Below are 13194 nucleotides of genomic sequence, written 5' to 3' on the forward strand. Positions count from 1 at the left end.
ATGACCTGCCAGCCCGCATTGACCAACTGTTTGCAAACTTTTGGAAGAGGCTGCAGGAGAAGCTGGTACTCGGAGCTGGACAAGAAACGGCACCACAACGATCTGAAAGCAACGCCTTCACGGCGCAGAGACCAGGCCAGACTGGGCCCTGTCGGACCCCGCGGAGAAGGGGAGCAAGGAGAAGCCTTAAAGCCCCAGACAGCCTCACCTGTCCAATGCATGGTATGCCAACCCAAACCGACCCACGATGCACAATCACCCTCCCACGATCGGGTAAGCGCTTACCCCGAGGTCACCAGACAAAGTCCTCAAAGGCACCAGCGGCAGAAACTCCATTCATGCGGCGACCCATACACCGCACATCCCACAAGCTCAAGACCGCGGCAGGGCATAGGGGAGACCGATACAAGGCATAGGGTGACTGTGGACTAAGGTATGGGGACTGCGGGAGGTTTCATCAGCCTTAATTAGCTAGACGTGGAAATAATGTTATTGTCTCCCTTTACCTCCCGCCCTACCTGCTCTCTGAGCCTAGCTAGGATTGTTGGTTGCTTACCCGGTACCCTCTATTATTCTCTCTATCAGCGGTCCCCCAAGATTGGGATAATGTACAAAACATGCTGGGCACCGACTGAAACACGCTAGGCCCCTATAACTACAGCCCCTAGCTTTTCTGATTCACTCCACGGCAAATTAAGAATATCCACACTTGTGCATTGCTCTGTGGGTCTCTGTTAAATCAGTTAAATCTACTTACAATTACAAGTACACCACAAGCATAGCTGTTTAAAGACACATGCAGGGGGATACATCATCACGACTATACACACTGGTTATACCAATCCAACTTGCGAAGTGTCGCAAATAGCTGTTTACTTTACTATGTTATACCATGGTGTACAAACACGGCAAGCGAATCCTAGTTCAAGTGTTTTTTTATCATAAGTTAAAAGTCTGTTGATATCACGTGACGCCTCAAGCTAGTTATACTAATTTTGTTTTATTTTAAATTTTTATTCTTATGTACAAACTCTGCATGTCAGCGATATCTGGATGCCGCAAGCAAGCTCGATCACAAACAAATAGATATTGTTTAGACATGTCAGCTTAGCATATTACGTTTAAAAAACAAAAAATGTGCAAAATCTTTCAAGCCACTGTTTAATCTATCTATGTATAAATATGTATGCACGCTGTTGTGGCGTATAAATGCGCTTTGTACTCTCCTGCACAACAAAAATAAAGAATTAAAAAAAAAACACAAAAACAAACTGGGCTCAGTAGCACCGTTAATAATGAAGCTGTGATCTTAGAAAAACTATGTGATTTCCCGAGTGATTCACTTAAATATGGACCGTTTGCCAAATGCCGCTTTATGACAGTGTCATTGTGCTGTTAAGGAGAAAATATCCGACACCTAAAAATAATGTTTTGTCAATTACTAAGACTGCTAAGTTTTTATTTGTGCAAATCCAGCCCGAGGCTTTAGCTCTTCTTTCATAGTGGTAATTAGCAGCTTTTGCTTTTTGTAAATTATTTTATATATATTTCCTTAAAAATTCCAAGTGGCACCACACAAAAAAAGTTTGAAATTTGAGTACATATAGTGCATGCCTTACTAAGGAGCATTGGAAACACATGCTTAATTATCTATTTGATGTACATCTCAACACTGTGACTTGCAAAACAACTCTGCTTCTGTACACTAATCTTCTCTCTTGTGTCCAACCCCTGATAACCTTTGCTATTTGTCATTCATGTTAGGGAAAAGATAAAGATCATCACAAGCCAGATTTTCTCTCATTAACCAAAAATAAAAACTTTCTATTTTCATCCTACAGCAAGATTTTTTAAATTAAAAAATGTATTTATTTTCATTACCTCTTCACACCTAACAACTTGCCTACTTGATACTTTCCTAGGCTATCTCGTGAATTCCTAATCTGCCACAATAGACACATCCCTAAACTACATCATTACTCTTTGATGGACTGGCACATCTCATATAAGAGGCTCTAATTATATATTCCTATAAAGCATTTCTGCCATACCTGACAATTTCATTTCCTTAGGATGATGAGAGCACACAAGTCCTCAGATATAGGATAAAGTGTCTCCTAACTGATGAGGATCGCTCATAATGCATAATTTTAGCATGAAAAATCAGAAAGAGGCACTCGAAAGAAAGAGATTAACATTCAGATATCCCAGCAGAAAAAAATTCCAGAAGAAACTCTCCATTTTTGGACAACTACTGCAGATCCAATAAATGCAAACGCTCAAAGAGAATATATCGTAACACTTTGATCACCAGGTTCAGATTCAAAGGAGGAGTCATAGGCCCTACTCCAGACTTCATCTGAACCAGACCCTGCATGTTCAGACATGAAGCCATTTTTTAAGTTGAAAGAATGCCATACAAGACAAAATCTGATAATTCAAGGTACTTGCAGCCCTAATGCCAACCTGAAGAAATTCCAAAAGGAGGTGTATAGGGACACTGTAAGCAGTAAAACCTTTTCAGCTCATTGAATTTGTTATAATGACTGGAGTCTACGGGAGCTGTCCCTCCACTCAGTGTTAAACCATGTGTATAACATAAATTTCATAAAAACACTTAAATGTGATTGTGTACCATTTAAACGTTCCCATCCCTCTTTCAGTTTTTAGATTGCCAACTGCCTCTATGCAATACTTTCTTCAATGTCCCAACATTACCACAAAAGCACATCATCATTATCTCTCAACTTGATTGATCATCCGTCTTCCTAAAACCCAACTAGCTATCCCACATATTGCACAAAATGTTTGTCTTCATTACATACACGTCCTGCCTTTGCTCGATCCACATCTCACCTAAAATATATTTACATAATTCCTTACCATGAGCTGGAACTCACTATGAGTAAATTGTTCTTCCTACTACACCAAGTGCTCCCACAACACTCAATTCTTTAAATAGGCTTACAATGTATTTCCTTAATCCCAACTCTGATTGCCCTATATTATATAACATTTGCAAACTAGCCGGTAAATATTTTGTTTTTGAGTACTACATCTTTTTGTCAATTGCATCCCCTTATACGCTGCAAGCTTGAGTATAGAACTCCCTAAACCTTCTATACTGGTTTATAGTCGTCACACTATGTACTGTGTTGTTTATCCAATAAGAGTGTTGTTACTCTGTTTGTTGAATGTGTCCACTACTGTCTGTTTTTCACCATTGTATAAATGAACAGTAATAAAAATATTAGATGTGATATATCTATTGTCTTCCACTTTGAGATCTTTACTCCCTGAACCTGTATTAAAATGAAATATAGTGTTATTTTGGATGAAGAACTGTTTGCAACTAGTAGAACGTCCATATTATTTGGCATACTTCAGTGAGCACTGGAATTGCTTTTTCACTTCGGGGCCAATGATAAAACACAGTACCACTTATGTTGTTCTTCATTGGATTACAGCAGCTTCACAAAATCCCTTCTTATTGCAGTTCTGGCTTTTTATTTTAATTAACAGTCCGGCAAATGTAATCACCTTCCCATCTCTAAAGTAGGTCATGCCTCCTGTAAGTAAATCGATAGCTATTTGTGCTACCAGATATTTAGCTTTGATAAATCTGATTACAGAATAATTAAGTTTGGCAGGAAAATGCAACTAAACAACGAAAATATGGCCCTACATGGTGTACAGATATTATTCCAGTACGATTTAAATTTACGATTTAAATACATGAGCAGGGGAGGATTTCTAAATCAGGTACCCATTGGTAATGACTAGTTAGCAACAACAACAAAAATCATCCTGCATGTGCCTGATACCATTTTAAAGAGTATGGTAACTTTACAGGCATAAAACAGCTCATCAAGTCCAGATGAATCAAATAATCTCTTATACAATGCAAACATTTTGCAAAAACCTCTGAAAGATGGACTGGAAATAGTGTCTATAATCCGTTGATGTAACTGTGTTCTGGTTCTGATTCTTGCATGCTAATAATATCTAATGATTATCCACCTTTAATAATCAATTAGGCAGCAAGGAACCATAGCATACTTCTTCTCTTTATATCTGTAGAGTGTTGTTTATAGAACTGCATAGACAAATCCCACCAGATATTCTGATTTCGGCAGGATGACCTTGATTTTGAGCTCCATTCTAGTTTTTTCCTTGGCATCTAGTATCCGTGGACATCGGGGAACTGAGCTTAGCCAGCACAGTGCTGAGGGCATTAAAAGCATATCTATTCCATGTCTAATGTAATAGACGGATGTAGATGAACCTAATTTCGTTTGACGTTTGAGATTTGTATTATTTATTATTATTAATTATTAATCTTTTATAAACATTACTTTGACATATTGCTTTCAATAAATATCTTTATATTATTTCTGGATCTCAATACATTTAGAAGTTGGTCCACAAAGGGACAACCCAAGCACCATTATTTACCAGGCTCTTTGCAGGCACCATTGTGTTTTCAGAATCCTATCCACAAACCTTCTCAAGGGGATCTATCACAGTCTGTTTTGATGTTGAGAAGAAAGCCGGAGAGATAATCAGGACAATATCCTAGTGGACTTATAGATTATATACATTAATAGTCAGAAGCCTTAATTAGCACTTAGAAATATTAGATAGATTACAACTAGTGCAAATGATTACTGTTTCACTTCTTCTTATTTTGCATCCAGACACAGCCTTCCTTTGTTTCATATGTTTGTGTTTATGTATGCAATAGCTTCTATTTTTCAATTCAGCTTTATACTTAGAGGTAATTCGATTTTATTTTACCCCTTTTGAACTTTGAGAAGGGCTGTACCACTTGTAGAACCAGCCCAAGACATTGTGCTGCCTGGATCGAAGTATAAAATGTTGCCCCTTCCCCTGCCCTCCCCCACCCCCCCCCCAACCTTGCGCACACATTATGTTATGCAGTGTGTGTTGTGAATGCAGTGTCTGTGTAGGAGATGCAGTGTGTGTATTGTATGCAGTGTGTATAATTAATGTATTGTGTGCATGTGTATAGTGGATACAGAGTGTGTGTTTGTGTAGTGGATGCATTGTGTGTGTAGTGGATGCAGTGTAGTGGGTGCAGTGTCTGTGTAATAGATGCTGTACAGTGGGTGCAGTGTCTGTGTTTGTGTAGTGGATGCAGAGAAGTGGGTGCAGTGTCTGTGTTGTGGGTGCAGTGTCTATATTTGTGTAGTGGATGCAGTGTCTGTGTACTGGGTGTAGTGTCTGTGTTTGTGGAGTGGATACAGAGAGTATGTGTAGTGGACGCATAGTGTGTATAGTGGATGCAGTGGATGTAGTGTGTGTAGTGGATGCAGAGTATGTTTGGTGTGTGTAGTGGATGTAGTGTCTGTAGTGCATGTAGTGTGTGCAGTGTGTGTAAAGAGCTTCTAGTGGTGATCAGCTTTTAAAAAGTGTATTATTCAATTTATTTTGCCATCCCTGCCTCTTACTTGTGGCCAAGTAGGGGGGCACTAGTTTCCCTGGTGGTGCAGTGGCACATTATGCTGTGACATGTGAAGAAGGGGCCCAGAGGGCACCCAGAAGTCTGATCTTCCCCTCCTGCAGCTTCATGTCTTCTCCTCTCACGAGCTGTGGGTAGCTATGGTAATGCTAATTGCTGCACGTAATATATGCCAGAGCGTTGACATGGCAATCCGCGGGTTACGAGAAGAGAAGATATGAAGCTGAAGGAGGGGAAGATCAGTCTACTGGGCCCCCTCTTCACAAGGACAAGGTGGTGGGAGGGCCAGAACTGCATATTTATATAAATATTTTGAGTCATATGCATAGGCATCCCAGGCCCCACAGCAACCCCTGTGAAAGTGCCGTACAGAGCCATGGTCCCATTGAGGCCAATGAATGGGCTAGCCCTGACCATTTGGCAGTCACATTAGTTTTGGAACACAGTAGAATACTGTCAATTTCTAAAAGACCCCCGAAACAGACAGATCTGGTGTGGGTCCAGTGGCCTAGTGCTGGGGAGTTGGCTTACTTACCTCTGGCTGTCCCTCGCAGCCACCACCATCTTCACGATGCAGGTCCTCTTTGGCTCCTGGCACTTCAGAAGCCAGGAGCCACATCAATGCTGTACTCTTACACATTTGTGAGAGTGCAACACTGAGGTCCATGTAAAACTGCGGTATCCACCGTATTCAAAGCCTGAATTCCACACCTGTAATATAAGGTAGCTGCTGGGTGTGGGCAACCTTAGGCTTTACCATAAGATAAAGTAATCCCTAATTTATCTTATGATATCTTTGGATTTTGTTGGTATTTCAGTGAAATTCCAACACAATCTTAATCAGTATTTCATAAAGATTATATCTTTATGATATACTGAAAAGTGACAGATCCCCTTTAAAATTTGAAATGCTCTTTGAATTCACTGTGAACTCCTAGCAATTCATATTTTAAGAATAACCTGTTTGATTCTAATTCGCTGCTGATTAAATATATTACCAACATTTAGAGATACTTATGTACAGAAGTAAATTCAAAATGAGTTACAAGTTTAAGGCCACAGCAGCTGAGCTGGAATTATAGGTGATTTAGAGAATGTTTCTACTTTGGCTATTACAGCCTTAACTTTCATATTTATTTAGAATTTGCTTTGAATTACCTCAATGGAACCCATGTCACAAATAGCCAAATCAGGAACAAGATCATCACCTCTACCTCGCGGGTTTGCTGCCTAGGTGTTCTCTTTGACTCCGACCTTCACCCCTCATGTCCAGTCGATCGCCAAATCCTGCAGCTTCCATCTCAAAAACATAGCTCACATCTGCCCCTATTTAACACCAGACGTAGCTAAGGTTCTGGTCCATGCCGTTCTTTCTCGCCTTGACTACTGCAATCCCCTTCTCAGTGGTCTTAGGTGTTTCCAGATTTCACTGCTGCAATCTATAATGAATGCGGCGGTGAGGCTCATTTTCCTGTCCGCCCGCACCTCCCACACCTTCCCCCTCTGTCAGTCCCTACATTGGCTTCCAGTTAGATATAGGGTTCAATTTAAAATTCTGGTGCTTGCTTACAAGTCCCTACATAATGCTGCTCCAAGCTACCTATCCTCCCTAATACACAAGAATGTCCCGTTTAGGCCCCTGTGCTCTGCCGAAGATGTACGCCTATCCTCTGTCCGTACTCCCACATCTGATGCTCGCCTCCAAGACTTATCCAGGGCTGCACCTTTTCTGTGGAACTTCCTTCCCTTCTCCGTTAGACTTTCACCCAGTCTCCACTCCTTCAAAAAATCTTTGAATGCACTTCTTCAGGAAAGCATATCATTTAAACTGTTAGCGGGTTTTCATTCCTCCTCTCCCCCCACCATGACTCCTCTCGTGCAACTGTCAAAAATAACCTACTAAGTTCTCAGTGATTACTTTTCTAACAACCTATTTCATTACCCCTACTTATACCCTTTGTGTGACTATACCCCACTCCCTCTAGCATGTAAGCTCATTGGAGCAGGGCCCTCAACCCCTCTTTTTCTGTACGTCCAGTTGTCTGGTTACAATTACATGTCTGTTGGTCCACCCATTGTACAGCGCTACAGAATTTGCTGCCGCTATATAAATAATAAAATAATAATAATAATAATAAGGATACGACATAACTCATAGCATCATTGGAAGGATCACCATCATGTTTTACTTTTCAGCTATTCTTCACTGGTTTATACATTTCTAAAGCAATTAATATTGGCTAACACTACATAGGAATAACACCAGATTTAGTCATTCAAATGTTCCATGCAATGAATAGATACAATTATAATATTATATCAATATTAATAATATATTTATCTGTTGGTATTTTTTCTTTTCTCTTTTTTTTTTAACAATATTTTTGTAAAAATAATCATAAGCTAGAAGGGCGTACAGTGAAGACTTTGTCGGCAAACTGGATCTGACAACACAACCGTACCACTAATTCAATAAGGTTAAGCCTGCCACTTATGGTATTTAGCAATTCATTTTCCAAAACCCTTTAAATCCTTTTCATTTTAAATTGTAATGAAATGTTTTTAATTCTAAACCAAAATGACAAGGAAATCACCCCAGGGTGTTGTAGTACAATAAATTAAAGTAAGCTTGGTTCCATTTTAGAAAGCACAGCGGAAAACTGATAGTTTTCTGTCTTACAAGACAACAAACAATTGCTCCCGGTGAAATAATGAATCCAGCAGTGAGTGCTATTGATCTTTCTCAGCATCTTCCATATTAACAGAATCTCCAATTAACATTTCCTTGAATGGTGGTGAAAGTGATAGCATGTGTTGCAATGACTTGCCTTGTGCTATTTCAAAGCGTTCATGATGGAAATATGATCACAAAGTCCCCTCTTTAACCCCTTAAGGACCAAACTTCTGGAATAAAAGGGAATCATGACATGTCACACATGTCATGTGTCCTTAAGGGGTTAAAGAAGAGGAAAATCTGGGTTATATTTACTTGATTGTAATGTGTGTTGATTGACTATATTGTTGGCCATGATATTTGTGAATATAGTGAGGCTGATTAATTGGTTAATCATTACTATTCTGTGTCCAAATTTAGCAATTAACCTGTGTTGTATATGAACTAATTACTTTGTTTATGAATAGACACACGATATAGGCTAGAGTAGTAAAATCATTGTTCCATCAAAGTACATTTTGCTTTGTTTTGTTCTGTTCATGTTATACTATTCATTCACTTACAATTGCCTGACAATACACTGGGCGTGATACATCAAATTATTGCCAAAACTTTTCTGTCTCATATTCTAACTTTTCATCTGTTGCTTGCTTTGCGCTCTAACCATTATTTTGGAGTACGGGCCATGTATTCGCTGATGCAATGGATCATTTATGAATATTGCTGCCACACATTCTGGAAAAATTTTCTATGGAAAAAAAAGTCACTTTTTGGATCACTTTCATAGGATTGAAATTATAATGGGATTTAACCGACACTTTTCAAAACACTTTGATAAATATTGTGTTTTCATACAACTGGCCTTTATCCTCTTTCAGCAAAAAAAATTAAATTCACTGTTACATTTTTCTAGGAATATGTAAAGATGGCCCACTTGTCATCTAATAGTTGAGTGGGAGGGTGGTATATTCACTAAACATAATCACGTGAAAATGACTAAAATCAGACCGCAGTGGCAAATCTCATATTTAATAAAGCCAATTAAGGAATTCTGTCTCAATTGTCTGGATGCATTTGGTGTGTGGGTTACAATCAGGGACCGAGTTAACTACATATTTATTGGACATTTTTTTTTTTTTTAAATGGAGAACGGAAGTTACAGGTGAATTTCAATGTTTTATTCAAGGACATAGAGACTGTTCGGTGGCCGACACAACAACAGTGCCACCTTAGGACTCCTTGGCAGGGAGGGAAATATCAGATGATACTGATGCCCCAAAAGAAAAGTGCAATTCATTTTTTTTTTTTTTAATTCTTTATTTTTCTTGTGCATTTGATTACATAACAGATGTTCCTGTAGCGCCACGACAGCAGTTACAGGCATTTCAATGGCATACATTGTCATGGCGGGAATAAACAGCACATTTTTTTATGAGAAAAATAACAGACTGGGAACACTTTAAAGATTTTAAACATGCTATATACAGGCTAGCTTTGTATGACTTTTACGGTGGGTCACGATGGGGGTTTCAAGCATGAGACAGTAAACATACAGTGGTTCTAGCGTATATAGTAGTGGTTGGATATGATTAAACATTGCCTAACTAGCTAAGGATATCTGTCGATGCCACGACAGCTTAGGTAAGTACTGCATCTTCACTGTAATTCGCAGGCATGGCATTAAAGTAGTAGCACACTTTTGTCTACGGTGTAGGCAATATAAACATGCTTATTGAATTATGACAGGGGATTAACAGCATATAGTATGAACATCAACAGATTATATTAGCTTTCATTAGAGATCGGTGCAGTCAAATGCTGAAAGAGCGGTTTCAGGTTAAATTCGTAGTCATATTGTATAAGCACGGTTGCAGTTAGCAGTAACTTAATGTAATAATACATTTAAAAGTTAAACTATGTGTATTTAAGCTTAGACACATCATACAGCAGTAAACATTGCTTCTATACATTGACAAACTGAGAACCTAAGCTAGGCAGGCTTATGTAGGTAATATCAATGATGGTTAATACATTTAAATGTCTATACACACATTCGTAGGTGCATGTATAAATCATGAGCTATGGTCACCATAATGCTTATTAAAGTAAAACAATTCACTCCTGTCAAGCTATATATCTATGTCATAATGGACAATAACGATTTTCGATGTTTGGGCATGCATATAACATAGCGTGGCCTCGCTTCACTTCTAAACATAAAATTAAAATGCTGTGTCAAGATCTATGTAAACTTAAAGTGAAAGACCACTGGGGCTTGCTGTGTACCTGAGGAACTTCATTTGAACTGTGTAGTTATGGCAATGTTAGGGAGAAACATCTATAAACAAGCAGGTTAAACCGGTATTATAGAACGAGTTGTGGCAGATGATAACCGTGCTGAGGCCATAATTAGAGGCAAGACATTTAAACAGTTAAGTGTTTTTACGCTGAAGGAGAGGGTATGCTTAAGGGGGGTCATGCGTCTGGGAGCCAGTCTCTCTCACCCCATGCCGGTTCGTGGTAAGTGGTCATCGTGGATAGGTTTGCAAAAGGTCAGCACAAAGTCCCGCTGTGAGGGACTCATTGGTAGCACCTCTCTCCCAATAGTCCATGCTTTCTCTTCTTTGGGCTGTGGGGGGGACCTCCGCCTGTGTTTCCAGCTGGCGTGGTGCCGTGCTGTCTCCCGGTCAGTGTCGTGGCCGGCTCTGTGGGTTCTCGCGTGTGGGGCAGCACTCTGCTTGATGAGAGTTGTTGGAGCCGCTGAGGAGCGAGCAGGTCGTGCTTGTTGGTGAGTCACCTTCCAAAGCATGATGGTGTAGGTGCTGGCGCTTCTGGGACCTTGCGCCATCGCCCACCGTGCAGGTCTTTGGCTTCTGCTCTGTCAAGGGACTGCTGTGGAGGTACGGGGGGTATTCCCGCCTATTTGGCGCCGTGTTGCCGGGCGGATCCATGCCTTTACCACTTTTATCGCCCTCTCGAAGACATGTCTCTGGGTGTGAAGCCTAGTCCGCAGACTGTCATAGAACTCCCCTGTGCACTTGGGAGGCTTGTTGAGTGTGCGGTTCTTTATAGACTGTGTCTGCGCCGCCATCTTGTTTGGGCCTGGGCTGCTTCGGCTCGCTTGAGGTCTTGTCTCCTGTGCTGGTCGTGGTGTGGGGGTGATCGACCCCAGCGAGGACTGGGATGACCCCGCCGGTCCAGAGGGGGGGGGTTAGAGGTGAGTACTGAGGGTTGTCATCTGCAATGTTACCAACCAGGAGAGCGGCCGCCTCTCCCTGGCTCGATTGCAGTGAGGCCTCAAGCTGGAATCGTGGGGACCCGGTGAGTTGCGGGTACATGTGTGGTATCAAAACGTTGTCCTGGGTCTCCCCCACTCTGTAGTCACCTTCCCAGCGGTGTGCGTGCGGTGATTCGGGGTATATCCCCCGTTTTAGTGGCTGGTTTGCAGGAGCTATCATGTAGCACGTCCACCCTGCTAGGAAGCCAGGCTTCGCCTTGCAATTGATTTTTATTTAATGTATTGCTGGATAGGCAATATAGTCAATAACAATGATTGCCTTATGGTCCGGTGGTGTTATCTGATGATCTGCTCTGCTGATACACTCAATAATACTCTCTGCATTGTGGCTTCGGCACTCAGTTAGTGAGTCAGATCGCAGATGATGGCCTGCACTTTGACTCAACATGTAGCACCAGAAACACGAGGCAGTGCTTATTATTGAGTGTATCATCAGGGTGTGCAGGGGATCAGATATCACCACCAGACCACTAGAGAATACATGTAAGCTATAGCCAGTGCTGGACCACCAGAATACAGGACTATCCCATGGAGTGAGATACAGGGTGCAGGAAGTGCACAGAGATCCTGGCTGAAACAGAGCAGCCGCTGAATGGGTGAGCTAATACCCACCTGCCGTATGACAGCCAACATGTCATAATACTTAACCAGTCATATAATACCCACCCTGTCATAATAAACACCCTGCCATATATTCCCCACATTGTCATAATACCCACCCTGTCATATATACCCCACACTGCCATAGACTACCCAACATGACATAAAAATCACCATGTCATAATACCCACCCTGTCATTATACCCACCCTGCTATATAAAACCCACCTTATCATATGTCATATCATACCATCAGCGATGTATTTAGCGCTAAGCTGACAAGCCATTTGCCTTGGTCGGCACTTTCAGTTAGGTTTCAAATGCCTTGTCAGCCTCTTTGTCCTGGGGGGCCTAGGAGCTGGCTGGCTGGCTGGTCACCTCAGAGCCCCCCGAAACTGGCATGCATTGATGTAGGAGGCGGGCGGCAGGAGAGCACTCTCCACTGAGTTCCCCCCTGCTTAGTTCCCCCTGCGCACGCCGCATTGATGCCAGAGCCAAAGTATGACGTCACTCTTGCCCCAGGCATCACTAAGAGGCGCATGAGGGAGCTGAGCAGGAGGATCAGAGCACCCTCGTTGCCCGCCTCCAATGTGAGCCTGCCTGCCCGACCATCCGAGCCTGCCGAGCCAACCCCACTAGACCCCAGGGAAGAATCCACTCCAGCACTCCGAAAGGTAAGGAGGCTGGGTGGATTGAAATGTAAAAAAAAAATTGTGAGTGTCTGTTAGTAAGTGTTAGTTTGTATCTGTTAGGGAGAGTGTGTGTCTGTCAAAGAGTGTGTGTATGTGTGTTAGTCAGTGAAAGTGTATATGTGTCTGTCAGTATATATGTGTATCTGTCACGGAGAGTGTTTGTCAGTGTGTGTATGTGTCTGTCAGTGTATATGTGTATCTGTCACTGAGAGTGTTTGTCAGTGTGTGTATGCGTGTGTCAGTGTGTGTATGTCAGTTTGTGTCTAAATGTAGAAAGTAATCCAGGCACTCCAAAGTATTCGTATTCTAAAATATGTATTTTATTGGACCCAAGAACCAAACCACAACGTTTTGACCCCTTAAGGTCTTTGTCAAGCCTTGTGGGGTCGAAACGTTGTGGTTTGGTTCTTGAGTCCAATAAAATTGCCTATATTTTGGAATACTTTGGA

Source organism: Pelobates fuscus, chromosome 2 (genome assembly GCF_036172605.1).
Source record: "Pelobates fuscus isolate aPelFus1 chromosome 2, aPelFus1.pri, whole genome shotgun sequence".
Classification (NCBI taxonomy): domain Eukaryota; kingdom Metazoa; phylum Chordata; class Amphibia; order Anura; family Pelobatidae; genus Pelobates; species Pelobates fuscus.